Source organism: Pristiophorus japonicus, chromosome 26 (genome assembly GCF_044704955.1).
Source record: "Pristiophorus japonicus isolate sPriJap1 chromosome 26, sPriJap1.hap1, whole genome shotgun sequence".
Taxonomy (NCBI): Eukaryota; Metazoa; Chordata; class Chondrichthyes; family Pristiophoridae; genus Pristiophorus; species Pristiophorus japonicus.
The window spans coordinates 20,504,785-20,520,398 of NC_092002.1; positions in this window are offsets into that span (position 1 = coordinate 20,504,785).

The window sequence follows — 15,614 nt, forward strand, 5'->3', positions numbered from 1 at the left end:
TGAAACAGCTGTGAACGCGTCCTTTTTTTGGCGTGGAAGCAAGTCATCCTCGATTCGAGGGACCGCCTATGATGATGATGTTGATGACAGTTGCCAACTTTGGTTGGATATATTCCTGGAGGTTTCATCACATGATGTCCCGCCTCCAACCACCCCACCCAGTCAAACAGCCCATTTTCCCCATATCTTTATAAACTAATGAACAAAAGTGTTCAAAGAAAATTTTAAAAGACTGTTGCTTTTTAAAATGATAGTTCTCCTGGATTTGCTCACAGCAGCGTCCATGAGATTCATCTCTAATTCTTGGAGACTCCAGGACAGTCCTGGGGGGGGTTTGGCAACCCACACTGGAGCCTGTGTTCAAATCCAGCCTAGACTGGGAGAAAGGTCTCTTTGACTTTAGTCCGAGATGAATGGGTTTGAGCCGACAATTTAATTCAGGCGTCCATTGGCCCAAAACATAAAGCCAAAAACCGACTGGATGTTAATGACATGATGATCTTACGTACACCAATAACCATTTCTTCAAGCAGCATACTTGATTTTATGACAAACATACTCCCACCTCTGAGTCAGAAAGTTGTGGGTTCAAGTCCCACTCCAGGGATTTGAGCACAAAAATCTCAGTTGACACTCCCAGTGCAGTGCTGAGGGAGCGCCGCACTGTCGGAGGTACCGTCTTTCAGATGGGACATTAAACCGAGGCCCCGTCTGCTCTCTCGGGTGGACGTAAAAGATCCCACCACGCCATTCGAAGAAGAGCAGGGGAGCTCTGCCCAGAGTGATCAACAAATTAAATTGAAGTCGTTCAAGGACTAATTGGATTCTGCACATTGATCTTGTGGAAAGAGCCAATCAGCCAATTGGCTATGCAAATCTGGCCTATAGAAACATAGAAACATAGAAAATAGGTGCAGGAGCAGGCCATTCAGCCCTTCTAGCCTGCACCGCCATTCAACGAGTTCATGGCTGAACATGAAACTTCAGTACCCCCTTCCTGCTTTCACGCCATACCCCTTGATCCCCCGAGTAGTAAGCACTTCATCTAACTCTCTTTTGAATATATTTAGTGAATTGGCCTCAACTACTTTCTGTGGTAGAGAATTCCACAGGTTCACCACTCTCTGGTGAAGAAGTTTCTCCTTATCTCGGTCCTAAATGGCTTACCCCTTATCCTTAGACTGTGACCCCTGGTTCTGAACTTCCCCAACATTGGGAACATTCTTCCTGCATCTAACCTGTCCAAACCCGTCAGAATTTTAAACGTTTCTATGAGGTCCCCTCTCACTCTTCTGAACTCCAGTGAATACAAGCCCAGTTGATCCAGTCTTTCTTGATAGGTCAGTCCCACCATCCCGGGAATCAGTCTGGTGAATCTTCGCTGCACTCCCTCAATAGCAAGAATGTCCTTCCTCAAGTTAGGAGACCAAAACTGTACACAATATTCCACGTGTGGCCTCACCAAGGCCCTGTACAACTGTAGCAGCACCTCCCTGCCCCTGTACTCAAATCCCCTCGCTATGAAGGCCAACATGCCATTTGCTTTCTTAACCACCTGCTGTACCTGCATGCCAACCTTCAATGACTGATGTACCATGACACCCAGGTCTCGTTGCACCTCCCCTTTTCCTAATCTGTCACCATTCAGATAATAGTCTGTCTCTCTGTTTTTACCACCAAAGTGGATAACCTCACATTTATCCACATTATACTTCATCTGCCACGCATTTTCCCACTCACCTAACCTATCCAAGTCACTCTGCAGTCTCATAGCATCCTCCTCGCAGCTCACACTGCCACCCAACTTAGCGTCATCCGCAAATTTGGAGATACTACATTTAATCCCCTCGTCTAAATCATTAATGTACAATGTAAACAGCTGGGGCCCCAGCACAGAACCTTGCGGTACCCCACTAGTCACTGCCTGCCATTCCGAAAAGTACCCATTTACTCCTACTCTTTGCTTCCTGTCTGACAACCAGTTCTCAATCCACGTCAGCACACTACCCCCAATCCCATGTGCTTTAACTTTGCACATTAATCTCCTGTGTGGGACCTTGTCGAAAGCCTTCTGAAAGTCCAATTATACCACATCAACTGGTACTCCTTTGTCCACTTTATTGGAAACATCCTCAAAAAATTCCAGAAGATTTGTCAAGCATGATCTCCCTTTCACAAATCCATGCTGACTTGGACCTATCATGTCACCATTTTCCAAATGCGCTGCTATGACATCCTTAATAATTGATTCCATCATTTTACCCACAACTGAGGTCAGGCTGACCGGTCTATAATTCCCTGCTTTCTCTCTCCCTCCTTTTTTAAAAAGTGGGGTTACATTGCCTACCCTCCACTCGATAGGAACTGATCCAGAGTCAATGGAATGTTGGAAAATGACTGTCAATGCACCCGCTATTTCCAAGGCCACCTCCTTAAGTACTCTGTGATGCAGTCCATCAGGCCCTGGGGATTTATCGGCCTTCAATCCCATCAATTTCCCCAACACAATTTCCCGACTAATAAAGATTTCCCTCAGTTCCTCCTCCTTACTAGACCCTCTGACCCCTTTTATATCCGGAAGGTTGTTTGTGTCCTCCTTAGTGAACACTGAACCAAAGTACTTGTTCAATTGGTCTGCCATTTCTTTGTTCCCCGTTATGACTTCCCCTGATTCTGACTGCAGGGGACCTACGTTTGTCTTTACTAACCTTTTTCTCTTTACATACCTATAGAAACTTTTGCAATCCGCCTTAATGTTCCCTGCAAGCTTCTTCTCGTACTCCATTTTCCCTGCCCTAATCAAACCCTTTGTCCTCCTCTGCTGAGTTCTAAATTTCTCCCAGTCCCCAGGTTCGCTGCTATTTCTGGCCAATTTATATGCCATTTCCTTGGCTTTAATACTATCCCTGATTTCCCTAGATAGCCACGGTTGAGCCACCTTCCCTTTTTTATTTTTACGCCAGACAGGAATGTACAATTGTTGTAATTCATCCATGCGGTCTCTAAATGTCTGCCATTGCCCATCCACAGTCAACCCCTTAAGTATCATTAGCCAATCTATCTTAGCCAATTCATGCCTCATACCTTCAAAGTTACCCTTCATTAAGTTCTGGACCATGGTCTCTGAATTAACTGTTTCATTCTCCATCCTAATGCAGAATTACACCATATTATGGTCACTCTTCCCCAAGGGGCCTCGCACAATGAGATTGCTAATTAATCCTCTCTCATTACACAACACCTAGTCTAAGATGGCCTCCCCCCTAGTTGGTTCCTCGACATATTGGTCTAGAAAACCATCCCTTATGCACTCCAGGAAATCTTCCTCCACCGTATTGCTTCCAGTTTGGCTAGCCCAATCTATGTGCATATTAAAGTCACCCATTATAACTGCTGCACCTTTATTGCATGCACTCCTAATTTCCTGTTTGATGCCCTCCCCAACATCACTACTACTGTTTGGAGGTCTGAACACAACTCCCACTAACGATTTTTGCCCTTTAGTGTTCTGCAGCTCTACCCATATAGATTCCACATCATCCAAGCTAATGTCTTTCCTAACTATTGCATTAATCTCCTCTTTAACCAGCAATGCTACCCCACTTCCTTTTCCTTTTATTCTATCCTTCCTGAATGTTGAATACCCCTGGATGTTGAGTTCCCAGCCCTGATCATCCTGGAGCCACGTCTCCGTAATCCCAATCACATCATATTTGTTAACATCTATTTGCACAGTTAATTCATCCACCTTATTGCGGATACTCCTTGCATTAAGACACAAAGCCTTCAGGCTTGCTTTTTAAACACCCTTTGTCCTTTTAGAATTTTGCTGTACAGTGGCCCTTTTTGTTCTTTGCCTTGGGTTTCTCTGCCCTCCACTTTTCCTCATCACCTTTCTGTCTTTTGCTTTTGCCTCATTTTTGTCTCCCTGCATAGGTTCCCATCCCCCTGCAATATTAGTTTAACTCCTCCCCAACAGCACTAGCAAACACTCCCCCTAGGACATTGGTTCCGGTCCTGACCAGGTGCAGACCGTCCGGTTTGTACTGGTCCCACCTCCCCCATAACCGGTTCCAATGCCCCAAGAATTTGAATCCCTCCCTGCTGCACCACTGCTCAAGCCATGTATTCATCTGCGCTATCCTGCGATTCCTACTCTGACTAGCACGTGGCACTGGTAGCAATCCCGAGATTACTACTTTTGAGGTCCTACTTTTTAATTTAGCTCCTAGCTCCTTAAATTCTTTTCGTAGGACCTCATCCCTTTTTTTACCTATCGGTGAGAAGAGGAGAAGATGGGCTGGCAGACAACAGGTCAGGGTTGAATGGTGCGGAGCTTTGGTTGTTAGGAAGGCGAGGTGAAAGTTCACAGAGTAGGAAGGAAGGTGAGGTAGTGATTAGATCTGAGGATAGGGGACTAGTCAGCATGTCCTCCAAGGACAAATACCCTGCTGTTGTACACACTCCAGACTTGCACATGAAGAATGGCCACGGGTGAACGTCACATGGAATAAAGCCCAAAATCGGTTGAATAAAACCACCCATTGTATCTTACCATGCTTTAAGCATACTGCCCGCAATGACTACCTGGTAAATCAGAGCGGCCCGGAGAGGATGGTAAATGCTCCGCAGGTCAGTGCGAGTGTTTGTTCTTTTAATGTTTTTAGCCATTTGTGTTGTGGTGGCGTGGGCGATGTTTGGGAATGTTTTTGTGTTTATTTTAAGGTTCCCCCCCACCCCCGGCCTCTCTCGGAGCGCACACGGCCCGGCACTTTACATCGCGAGTTTCCCATCCTTGTACCTTGACACGTGTACAACGCCGCCCTTCGCGCTGCGCCCACTGACACAGGGCCCCGATGGTGAAACTTCCTTACCAAAGCGCAAACTATTCCCGGCCGGTATCTTTCCCGTCCGCCTCCACTTTCCCCCCGAAAGCCTAAAATCCAGCCCATAAAATAATTACAGCACAGGAGGCCATTCGGCCCATCGAGTCCATGCTGGCTCTCTGTAGAGCAATGCAGTCAGTCCCATTCCCCGGCTCTGTTCTCGTAGCCCTCAAGCTTATTTCCCCGAAGTGCCTATCCAATTTCCTTTTGAAATTATTGATCGCCTCCGCTTCCACCTCTGAAACTGGAGAAGCGTTGTTGGCCCAAATGGTCTTCCCTGACCCCTCATGTTTTCCATATTTCTACATCTATAAGAATTGGTGAAATATAAATGACATTGTCTATCCCATGACGATGAGTTGGACCGGTCCTGGTCTGAGAAGATGGATAACGCAACACTACATTGAAAATAGCTGGTAGAATTCTTCCGCATTTGGTTCTCAGCCAATCCCTGAGAACTGCGGTTTTCTTAAAGGAGGCGACTGCTGCCAACAACATAAAATCGTCACGCTTGCGCAGTTCCAATGGTCTCTTGGTTGTCCTTGCCGGACTTCGTTGTCAGCAGTCATTTTGATAGAATGGATATTGTGATGGTTTTGCCGGTCACTGGAATAACTCACAGTCCTGCTTTTCGAATGTGCCCACTGTCTCCAAAGGTTCAGGAAAGGACAGTAACTGTTCACAAAGTCCAAATGCGTGTAAAACGTGAATGACCACGATTCGATGTCAATATTTGGACGGGAAGACTGTGCGGGTTTAACGGCGAAGTTGAGCGTGAACCTGCTTAGATAAGAACCATAAGAACATAAGAAATAGGAACAGGAGTAGAAACATAGAAAATAGGTGCAGGAGTAGGCCATTCGGCCCTTCTAGCCTGCACCGCCATTCAATGGGTTCATGGCTGAACATGCAAATTCAGTACCCCCTTCCTGCTTTCTCGCCATACCTCTTGATCCCCCGAGTAGTAAGGACTTCATCTAACTCCCTTTTGAATATATTTAGTGAATTGGCCTCAACTACTTTCTGTGGTAGAAAATTCCACAGGTTCACCACTCTCTGGGTGAAGAAGTTTCTCCTCATCTCGGTCCTAAATGGCTTATCCCTTATCCTTAGACTGTGACCCCTGGTTCTGGACTTCCCCAACATTGGGAACATTCTTCCTGCATCTAACCTGTCCAAACCCGTCAGAATTTTAAACGTTTCTTCTGAACTCCAATGAATACAAGCCCAGTTGATCCAGTCTTTCTTGATAGGTCAGTCCCACCATCCCGGGAATCAGTCTGGTGAACCTTCGCTGCACTCCCTCAATAGCAAGAATGTCCTTCCTCAAGTTAGGAGACCAAAACTGTCCACAATACTCCAGGTGTGGCCTCAACAAGGCCCTGTACAACTGTAGCAACACCTTCCTGCCCCTGTACTCAAATTCCCTTGCTATGAAGGCCAACATGCCATTTGCTTTCTTAACCGCCTGCTGTACCTGCATGCCAACCTTCAATGACTGATGTACCATGACACCCAGGTCTCGTTGCACCTCCCCTTTTCCTAATCTGTCACCATTCAGATAATAGTCTGTCTCTCTGTTTTTACCACCAAAGTGGATAACCTCACATTTATCCACATTATACTTCATCTGCCGTGCATTTACCCACTCACCTAACCTATCCAAGTCACTCTGCAGCCTCATAGCATCCTCCTCGCAGCTCACACTGCCACCCAACTTAGTGTCATCCGCAAATTTGAAGATACTACATTTAATCCCCTCGTCTAAATCATTAATGTTCAGTGTAAACAGCTGAGGCCTCAGCACAGAACCTTGCGGTACCCCACTAGTCACTGCCTGCCATTCCGAAAAGTACCCATTTACTCCTACTCTTTGCTTCCTGTCTGACAACCAGTTCTCAATCCATGTCAGCACAATACCCCCAATCCCATGTGCTTTAACTTAGCACATTAATCTCTTGTGTGGGACCTTGTCGAAAGCCTTCTGAAAGTCCAAATATACCACATCAACTGGTTCTCCCTTGTCCACTCTACTGGAAACATCCTCAAAAAATTCCAGAAGATTTGTCAAGCATGATTTCCCTTTCACAAATCCATGCTGACTTGGACCTATCATGTCACCATTTTCCAAATGCGCTGCTATGATATCCTTAATAATTGATTCCATCATTTTACCCACGACTGAGTTCAATCTGACCGGTCTATAATTCCCTGTTTTCTCTCTCCCTCCTTTTTTAAAAAGTGGGGTTACATTGGCTACCCTCCACTCGATAGGAACTGATCCAGAGTCAATGGAATGTTGGAAAATGACTGTCAGTGCATCCGCTATTTCCAAGGCCACCTCCTTAAGTACTCTGGGACGCAGTCCATCAGGCCCTGGGGATTTATCGGCCTTCAATCCCATCAATTTCCCCAACACAATTTCCCGACGAATAAGGATTTCCCTCAGTTCCTCCTCCTTACTAGATCCCTCTGACCCCTTTTATATCCAGAAGGTTGTTTGTGTCCTCCTTAGTGAATACCGAACCAAAGTACTTTTTCAATTGGTCTGCCATTTCATTGTTCCCAGTTATGACTTCCCCTGATTCTGACTGCAGGGGACCTACGTTTGTCTTTACTAACCTTTTTCTCTTTACATATCTATAGAAACTTTTGCAATCCGTCTTAATGTTCCCTGCAAGCTTCTTCTCGTACTCCATTTTCCCTGCCCTAATCAAACCCTTTGTCCTCCTCTGCTGAGTTCTAAATTTCTCCCAGTCCCCAAGCTTGCTGCTATTTCTGGCCAATTTGTATGCCACTTCCTTGGCTTTAATATTATCCCTGATTTCCCTTGATAGCCACGGTTGAGCCACCTTCCCTTTTTTATTTTTACGCCAGACAGGAATGTACAATTGTTGTAGTTCATCCATGCGGTCTCTAAATGTCTGCCATTGCCCATCCACAGTCAACCCCTTAAGTATCATTTGCCAATCTATCCTAGCCAATTCACACCTCATACCTTCAAAGTTACCCTTCTTTAAGTTCTGGACCATGGTCTCTGAATTAACTGTTTAATTCTCCATCCTAATGCAGAATTCCACCATATTATGGTCACTCTTCCCCAAGGGGCCTCGCACAACGAGATTGCTAATTAATCTCATTACACCACACCCAGTCTAAGATGGCCTCCCCCCTAGTTGGTTCCTCGACATATTGGTCTAGAAAACCATCCCTTATGCACTCCAGGTAATCCTCCTCTACCGTATGGCTTCCAGTTTGTCTAGCCCAGTCTATGTGCATATTAAAGTCACCCATTATAACTGCTGCACCTTTATTGCATGCACCCCTAATTTCCTGTTTTATGCCCTCCCCAACATCCCTACTACTGTTTGGAGGTCTGTACACAACTCCAACTAACGATTTTTGCCCTTTGGTGTTCTGCAGCTCTACCCATATAGATTCCACATCATCCAAGCTAATGTCCTTCCTAACTATTGCTTTAATCTCCTCTTTACCAGCAATGCTACCCCACCTCCTTTTCCTTTTATTCCATCCCTCCTGAATGTTGAATACCCCTGGATGTTGAGTTCCCAGCCCTGATCATCCTGGAGCCACGTCTCTGTAATCCCAATCACATCATATTTGTTAACATCTATTTGCACAGTTAATTCATCCACCTTATTGCGGATACTCCTTGCATTAAGACACAAAGCCTTCAGGCTTGTTTTTTTAACACCCTTCGTCCTTTTAGAATTTTGCTGTATAGTGGCCCTTTTTGTTCTTTGCCTTGGGTTTCTCTGCCCTCCACTTTTCCTCATCTCCTTTCTGTCTTTTGCTTTTGTCTCCTTTTTGTTTCCCTCTGTCTCCCTGCATTGGTTCCCATCCCCCTACCATATTAGTTTAACTCCTCCCCAACTGCCATACGGGAGCCTGCTCCACCATTCAATAAGATCGTGGCTGATCAGATCATGGACTCAGGTCCACTTTCCTGCCCGCTCCCCATAACCCCTTATCGTTTGAGAAACTGTCTATTTCTGTCTTAAATTTATTCAATGTCCCGGCTGCCACATTTCCCTGAGGCAGCGAATTGCACATATTTACAGGAGAGAAGAAATTTCTCCTCATCTCTGTTTTAAATGGGTGCCCTGTGGTTCTAGTCTCCCCCATCAGTGCAAACATCTTCTCTGCATCCACCTTGTTGAGCCCCCTCATAATCTTATACGTTTCGATAAGATCACCTCTCATTCTTCTGAATTCCAATAAGTAGAGGCCCAACCTCCTCAACCTTTCCTCATAAGTCAACCCCCTCAACCCCAGAATCAACCTAGTGAACCTTCTCTGAATTGCCTCCAAAGCAAGTATATCCTTTCGTAAATATGGAAACCAAAACTGCACACAGTATTCCAGATGTGGCCTCACCAATACCTTATATAGTTGTAGTAAGAGTTCCCTGCTTTTATAATCCATCCCCTTTGCAATAAAGGCCAAGATTCCATTGGCCTTCCTGATCACTTGCTATACCTGCATACTATCCTTTTGTGTTTCATGCACAAGTACCCCTAGGTCCCGCTGTATTGCGGCACTTTGCAATCTTTCTCTATTGAAATAATAACTTACCCTTTGATTTTTTTCTGCCAAAGTGCATGACCTCACACTTTTCAACATTATACTCCATCTGCCAAATTTTTGCCCATTCACTTAGCCTGTCTATGTCCTTTTGCAGATTTTTTGTGTCCTCACACATTGCTTTTCCTCCCATCTTTGTATCATCAGCAAACTTGGCTACGTTACACTCAGTCCCTTCTTCCAAGTCGTTAATATAGATTGTAAATAGTTGGGGTCCCAACACTGATCCCTGCGGCACCCCACTAATTACTGGTTGCCAACCAAAGAATGAACTGATTATCCCAACTCTCTGTTCTCTGTTAGTTAGTCAATCCTCTATCCATATATACCCCCAATCCTGTGAACTTTTATCTTGTGCAGTAACCTTTTATGTGGCACCTTGTCAAATACCTTCTGGAAGTCCAAATACACCACATCCACTGGTTCCCCTTTATCCACCCTATTCGTTACATCCTCAAAGAACTCCATCAAATTTGCCAAACATGACTTCCCCTTCATAAATCCATGCTGACTCTGCCTGACCGAATTTTGCTTTTCCAAATGTCCTGCTACTGCTTCTTTAATAATGGAAACCAACATTTTCCCAACCGCAGATGTTAGGCTAACTGGTCTATAGCTTCCTGCTTTTTGTCTGCCTCCTTTTTTAAATAGGGGCGTTACATTTGCAGTTTTCCAATCTGCTGGGACCTCTCCAGAATCCAGGGAATTTTGGTAAATTACAACCATGCATCCACAATCCCTGCCGCTACTTCTCTTAAGACCCTAAGATGTAAGCCATCAGGTCCAGGGGATTTATCTGCCTTTAGTCCCATTATCTTACTGAGTACCACCTCCTTAGTGACTGTGATTGTGTTAAGTTCCTCCCCACTTCTAGCCCCTAGACTATCCACTGTCGGAATATTATTAGTGTCCTCTACCATAAAGACCAACATTTACTTTAGCCACTCTTTTCTTTTTTATATACCTATAGAAACGCTTGCTATCTGTTTTATAATTTATGCTAGTTAACTTTCATAGTTAGATGGGAGGAAAGGTCTTTAAAAAAAACGCAAAAACTTGAGCTTGGAGCTTTGGGCTGAGGAACTCGGCGATTCTCAATGTGGAACCTCCTCTAATTCCAAAAGGTCGTGGGGCAGAACAGGCTGTGAACATTAACCTGCGCGTTGCGTGTTCATCAGTCAAATTGCTAACTGGAAAATGGTGCATGGTTTCAATTTTATTTGCATCTCCTTATAATAACATTATCTGCAAAAGGGAAAACACTGCTAGAGTTGGCGTTTACACAGATCCTCCGTCTGTTGTGAACGTTATTTTAAAACGTGGGACCTGAAGGTTATGCGCAGAACGTTTCTGTGCAGCTTCCAGTTTGTTGGCAGGAGTCAGTCCGTCTCTTCAAATCTGGGCCTCAAGCTGACAATGGATGGTTTAGCTGGGAACAGGTAGGTAAAGTATTTGAACCGTTTTAAAAATGACTCGGCAGGGAAGTGAAGACAGAGAGAGCAAAAATAAAGTATTTAGAATTTGTTTTGAAATTATACATAAAATGACGTAGAATTTACAGCAGAGAAACAAGCCATTCGGCCTAGCAGGTCCGTGCCAGTATATCTGCCCCACACCAGCCTCCTCCAACCCCTCTTCATCTCACCCCATCAGCATCTCCTTCTAGCCCTTTCTCCCTCATGAACTCATCTCACCATCATAGACAGTCCCTCAGAATCGAGGAAGACTTGCTTCCGCTCCTGAAGTGAGTTCTTAGGTGGCGGAACAGTCCAATACAAGAGCCACAGACTCTGTCACAGGAGGGACAGATAGTCGTTGAGGGAAAGGGTGGGTGGGACTGATTGGCCGCATGCTCCTTCCGCTGCCTGCGCTTGATTCGTGCATGTTCTCGGCGACGAGGCTCGAAGTGCTCAGCGCCCTCCCGGATGCACTTCCTCCACTTAGGGCGGTCTTTGGCCAGGGACTCCCAGGTGCCGGTGGGGATGTTGCGTTTTATCAGGGATGCTTTGAGGGTGTCCTTGTAACTGATACCTGGGAATCCCTGGTCAAACACCGAGAGCATGCAGAAATCAAGCGCAGGCAGCGGAAGGAGCGTGCGGCAAACCAGTCCCACCCACCCTTTCCCTCAACCACTGTCTGTCCCACCTGTGACAGAGACTGTGGTTCCTGTATTGGACTGTTCAGCCACCTAAGGACTCATTTTTAGAGTGGAAGCAAGTCTTCCTCGATTCTGAGGGACTGACTATGATGATGATGATGGCAGTTTTGTGACTAGAAAATCTGGCAGATTTATCAAGCACTACAGTGAGAGATATAATGAGACAATTTATAAAATTGCCTTTTGACATTGTCCAGGGTCAACTGATCAATGTCATTTTTTTTACAAAAACTGATTGAACGCAGCCACCTAGTGGCCAGAGTCTTGCAACTACATTGTCTGTTTAAACAGCGCACGACAGCAAACAGTCCACAGGATCTATTTAAAAAGAGTCCCAACGAAGATAATTCATGACCAAAACCGCAGCAAAGTCCCCCAATATAAACAGGGTGATTCCTCCGACAAAATGCATGGAGTGGAGGATAGTTACTACATAATACAAATTAGGTGCATAAAATCAGTCCCAAACATCTCCATTCTGGTCGGGGGTAGTGCCGTCCGATAAATGTAGCCATTATATTTCCAGAGGCAACTAACAGCGGGAGAGCCGTGCATTTGCCGTTGACTGTTGCAACATAAAAACGCCTTCTGAGCTGAAATGATTGTGATGTGGGGCTGAAATTGCCCCTCTCCTTAAGGCCTGTTACCACCGCAAATGTGGAATGGCCGCTGATTGCCAATTGCCCTCCCGAGGTTTCCCGGCGGTGCCCCGATTCCCCCCTTTCCCCACCCACCGCTCCACTGCTGCCGATCCGCAGTAAGTGCGTCATGACCGCGCGACGGCAACGTTTCCCTCTGAAAACCTTCGGCCCGCTCGGTGGCTTTAGATGTGGCCCTTACGGCTAAAGGGATCAAGGGGTATGGAGAGAAAGCAGGAAAGGGGTACTGAAGTTGCATGATCAGCCATGATCATACTGAATGGTGGTGCAGGCTCGAAGGGCCGAATGGCCTACTCCTGCACCTATTTTCTATGTTTCTAAAACCTGTTTTTTCCCCGGTGGTCCAGTGAGGCTGTGGCCTTCTGCAACGGCGGTGTGGCTTCTCTTAAAGGGGAAGGCACACTGCCGCTGCCGCCATGTTTTTTTTTTTGTCGGCCCGACAATTATGCCCCCGGGTTCGGCCGGGCCGGCCAACAGACAGCCTGGAACCCCCTCTTGGGTGCCCGGCCGAAACCCTCCCTGATGATTTTAAATCGCAGAGGCTCGCCCCTTTAAGTGAAGGCGAGAGCCCTGGTGACGCGGCACCGTGATGACGTCATCGCGGCGGTCAATCCGCACCGCCCCAACTTCCGCCCCAGGTGTTGCCACCGCTGCGTATCCTTCCCGCTCGTGTAGTCACTGCCCCCAATAACATGCGACTTCTGGATCCGAATAAAAAAAACACAAAGAGCGGAATTTCGCTCAAGAGGCGACCTCATCCACAGCTGCTCTAAAAACCATCGAAACGGGGTGTGTGCGCCCCGCTTCGGGTGGGGGGGAAATTTCTACCCCTTGGTCGGTAGACAGGGTGGGCCTAACCTGCTGCGTTTACTATACAATCAGTGAGCTTACTATTGAGCAGGTTAATATTTATTGGGCTGCATGGTCTCACGGTTGAGTCCAGTGCTCTGCTGGGGTTTGTTTGTGTTGCAATGCTCTCTGCCAACGTGTGCATTCCACTCCCCGAGCCAGTTTCTGCCTTTGAACCTCTTCCTTTTGATTAGGTCAATGTTCAACAGCTCTGAGTGCCAATCAGTGTGGCCTGAGCTACCTCTCCAGCTCCAGAGACAGAAATGATCAGTAAGATTCCTCAATTGTTTGACGATGGGGGGGATGGGGTCGGGGAGGGGGTGGGGGGGTGGGGGGGGTTTGCGGGGTGGTTCTTGTATCCCTCGCTTAGACCTCCCTGGGTTGTCTACCAACTTTGGTCAAAGGGGCATCAGAGTGACCTTCTGATCAGCCCCGCCAGTCCCACACTTACGCAGCGAGAGTGACTGACCCTCCGACTCCACCCCTCCCAAAGGGTGAAAATGGCCACTCCGACATTTCAGTTCATTTCCGCCTTGGTGCCCAAATGGACCCACTCTCGAGGCAGCTTCCCACGGCCGCTGATTGGAGCAAAGAGGCAGCCTGTGGGCATCAATAAATATGCGGCTGTTACGTTGCACCATGCAACGGAGCTGCAATGTGTGGCAGTGTTGCGCTGCTGCAGTGCTGGTCCTTTCATCATCCGGTCTGTTTATTTCGCTCCATTTCAGCTTTGGTCACTGTATTTTAGAGTCTCTTGAACATTCTTCGTTCAACAGAACTCTATTTATTTGGGAGATCTCAGACAGCCATGTAGAGCTTAAGATGGCGATCCTTCACAGACCCTCTCTCTCCATACAGCTCCCTGTACCTCCTAGCTAGGGGGCGCTGTACAAAGTATATCGATACCTCCTAGCTAGAGGGCGCTATACAGTATATCGATACCTCCTAGCTAGAGGGCGCTCATCATAGGCAGTCCCTCGGAATCGAGAAAGACTTGCTTCCACTCCTAAATTGCATCTTTTGGTGGCTGAACAGTCCAATGCGAGAGCCACAGTCCCTGTCACAGGTGGGACAGACATTCGTCGGGGGAAGTGGGGGCATGGGACTGGTTTGCCGCATGCTCCTTCCGCTGTCTGCGCCTGACCTCTTCATGCTCGCGGTGTTGAGATTCGAAGAGCTCAACGCCATCAAGGATGCACTTTCTCCAGCTAGGGCGGTCTTCGGCCAGGATCTCCCATGTGTCAGTGGTGATGTCGCACTTCACCAGGGAGGCTTTGAGGGTGGTCTTGTAACGTTTCTGTTGCCCACCTTTGGCTCGTTTGCCATGAAGGAGCTCTGCATAGAGCAATTGCTTAGGGAGTCTTGTGTCTGGCATGCGAATTATGTGGCCTGCCCAGCGAAGTTGATCTGCGTCCTCTTCCGTTTCGGATGCCCCCAAAAGTTTGTCAACATCCTTCACCTGCTCCACGATGACATGCAAGTCGTGATCCTTACCAGCGGTTCCATTACAGAACCAATCCACGTCCGGACTGGGGTCAAACGGGTCTGCGTCATCGCTCCAACTCTCTTCTCAATCGTCTTCCCTGCCATGCTCCACCTCACAGCCGACAAGCTCCCAGTTGGAGTGGAACTAAACTACAGAACCAGTGGGAAGCTGTTTAACCTACGCCGCCTCCAGGTCAGGTCCAAGATCACCCCAACCTCTGTCACTGAGCTGCAGTACGCAGACGACACCTGCGTCTGTATACATTCTGCGGCTGAATTCCAGGATATAGTCAATGTATTCACCGAGGCATATGAAAGCATGGGCTTTACGCTTAACCTCCGTAAGACAAAGGTCCTCCACCAGCCTGTCCTCGCCGCACAGCACTGCCCTCAAGATCCACGGCATGGCCCTGGACAACGTGGACCATTTCCCATATCTCGGGAGCCTCTTATCAATAAAGACAGACATTGATGCGGAGATTCAACATCGTCTCCAGTGCGCTAGTGCAGCCTTCAGCCGCCTGAGGAAAAGAGTGTTCGAAGACCAGGCCCTCAAATCTACCACCAAACACATGGTCTACAGGGCTGTAGAGGGTGCTATACAGTATATCGATACCTCCTAGCTAGAGGACGCTATAAATTATCGCGGTACAGTTACCAAGACGGAATAACCAGCCATATCAATAAACTGAGGAACAACAAGAACAGCGTGAGATGGAAGGAGAGTTGGGATTGAAGGCTAGAGGTGGCCAAGGGTCAGATGACAAACTTTCCTTGTATCGCATTCAGGAGTGTGAGAGAGATACCAGAAGAACCTCCCTAGATGTGGTGAAGTCTTGAGCTGGCTTAGACTATTGTCGAGTGAAGAGCTCGTTTCGGATTAAAAAAACAAAGAATTTTTATCGAAAATTTCTATCACACCTTTCATGACGTCCCAAAGCGCTTGACAGCCACTTTTTGAAGAGCAGTCAC